Source organism: Frankliniella occidentalis, unplaced genomic scaffold (assembly GCF_000697945.3).
Source record: "Frankliniella occidentalis isolate FOCC.00 unplaced genomic scaffold, Focc_3.1 Scaffold53, whole genome shotgun sequence".
NCBI classification, from domain to species: domain Eukaryota; kingdom Metazoa; phylum Arthropoda; class Insecta; order Thysanoptera; family Thripidae; genus Frankliniella; species Frankliniella occidentalis.
The window spans coordinates 348,562-350,943 of NW_026267183.1; the positions used below are offsets into that span (position 1 = coordinate 348,562).

At 64.7% G+C, this 2,382-nt stretch overlaps 1 protein-coding gene across 1 annotated transcript in view; it reads right to left on the bottom strand.

The window, feature by feature from the left end:
• Positions 1–2,382, bottom strand: part of LOC113210948 (apolipoprotein D) — a 9,942-nt gene that overhangs the window by 2,174 nt on the left and 5,386 nt on the right. The gene's annotated exons all lie outside the window — the stretch shown is intronic.

Consider the following 2,382-nt stretch of genomic DNA (forward strand, 5'->3'; position numbering starts at 1 on the left):
AGGGGGCGGGGCGGGGCGCAGTCGGGCGATCAATCCGATCCCGACAACCCCGTTGATTATTTCCCTGCGCGACTCTGTCGCTCTGCCGACGAGCTCTGTTTGCAGCGGGAGCAGGGTAGTAATTTTCGTGGAAAGCCAATGAATGCGCCCCCACCCGCCGCGCGCTGCTGCACCAAACTCGAAAAAAAAACGTATTTTTACCGATTTTTACCCTTTTCAGAGAACTGTGTCGGGCGGCGAATGTGCGTAATTTCTCAGAGGAAAAGGGTGCGCCTCCGCCCACCCTATCGCCCCGCCTCGCCCCGCCTCGCCCCGCCCCGCCGCAACACCGACCACAGAGCAGGTCGTTAATCACCTCTGCACGATAGAGGGGGCGAGGAAAAAGTGTCGGAATGAGGAGTTACTCCGCGCTCCGCCTCCGCCCCGCCCCGCCCCGCCCCGGCCCTCCGTCGTCGGGTACTCAGCGTCAATGAGCGCGGCGGGCATGTGGTTCGAAAGGCGAAGTTAGTGCGGGGCAAAGAGCGATTAATCGGTTCATTTGCTTGCCTTACCAGCCCAGACGGCCGCGAGAGCCGAGCAGGCCAGGCAGGCGGTCGCCAGTCAGGCAAGAGGAGCATGGGATGGGATGCAGGAGAAGAATGAGGTTGAGGGCGGGGCTGGAAGGAACCTGATGAGGGACGGCCCCGTCGCGTCAGGGTGGAGAGAGAGAGAGAGAGAGTGTTCAGCGGGGCATGGCGGGCGGGCTGCGGCCGTGATAAGGATGAGAGCCGGGCTGAGCGGGCTGAGCAGGAGAGGTGTGTAAACCGGCCCGGCCCCGCGGTAAACCGGAACCTCCCCCGCAGGCTCACGGCAGGGTTGTACGTACTCCGGAGGGAATGGAGTGGAAATGAGAGCCAAGGCATCGCGGTCGTGCCTCCTCCCTCCTGAGGCGGGAAGTCCCAGCAGCTCGAGGCTCGTGGGGTGAACACGATAAGAGTGGCGCCGGAGCAGGCCAAGCAGAGCAGGCGGCAGGAGCGGCGGCGGTGGCGGCGGGCACCCGGCAGTCGCGGGAGAGGAGGAGGATAGGTGCGAACCGGAACTCCGACCGCCGGGGGGTCCCACGCGCAAAGGGGCCGGGGTGGAAATTAGAGGCTTGCGCGGTGGAAAAGGGTGTGGAAGGGGCGGGGAGGGAGGAAGGGGGTGGGATGAACAACAGTCGAGGACTGAAGACCAACGGCAAGGGGCGTAACTGTGTCTGCTGAGAGGCCACGGGGGCCGGCGGGGCAGGCGCCGCACGGGCCGCCAGGGCCGCACGCACCAGTCGTGTCGCATTCGGTTCCGTCTCATTTACATGCATGACGAGGAAATTGACGTTGAGCGAGGGGCGGCGCGCGCGGCGGGAGCCGAGGCCGAGCGGCACCCGGCGGGGGCCAGCCGGCTGGGATGGGCCGTAGCGTTGGCGCCCAAGGCGTTCGCTCGGGTGGGTACACCCGCCCCGCCAGGGCCGAAGAGGGGAGGAAAGGGGTGGAATTGAGCGGGAATTGAGGGGGCCTCAGAGAGAAATGGCAAGGGAGGGGAGGGGAGGGGGGAGATCCGAATTGCTCACGAGTGTCGCATATGAGCCGGCCCGGGCGGACAGCAGGCCTCTGTGCCCTGCCCCGCCCAGCACCATGCGTTGGCCGAGGCATGCATGTGCCGATCCAATACGCCAGAGGGGGGAAGTGCTGGGGGGGATGGGAGGATACTCGGAATACTGGACCCGCCGCTCGGTCATGGTGACATGGGGGGACGGGACGGGTGGGGCCACTTAGCGCGTGGGCAACATCGGAAAATAATTGAAAATCCTTTCCCCTCACAACCCCCTCCCCCTCCACCCCTTTTCCCCCTGCCGCGAGATTATGTCATTGTTTCCCCGGGCGCAGAGATGGGAGGTCGTGGATACCCTGGCTGGTGGACCGCCACCATGAGGCAGACGGAATAAACTGGAGATAATAAAATGGCAGTAAAGAGCCAAAGCCAGGGCCACGTGTGCGTATGTGTCCGATACAGAGGCACCCTGCCCCACCCCCCTTTGCTATGCGCATGACACGGAAAAGCTCTCAGTACGGACTATCGCACACGAATCCTGCCCTAGCCCATCCTATCCTATCCTATCCCCCCCCCCCCCCCCCCCCCGGCTGGGTTAACCCAACGCACGGCCGGGCAGAGGGGCTTCTTCGCTTTATCGGACCGCCCATCCCTGCCCTTGCCCTTGCTCTCGCCCTCGCCTCCCAATACCCCCTCGCGCCCATGCCACCCGGCGGGAGCGCTGCTCGGACTTACGAACTTACGACGATCGCACGCCATGTCACCTTCAACATCCAGCGCGTGACAGTCCGGCCTGCGACGCCAAGCCCCAAGCCC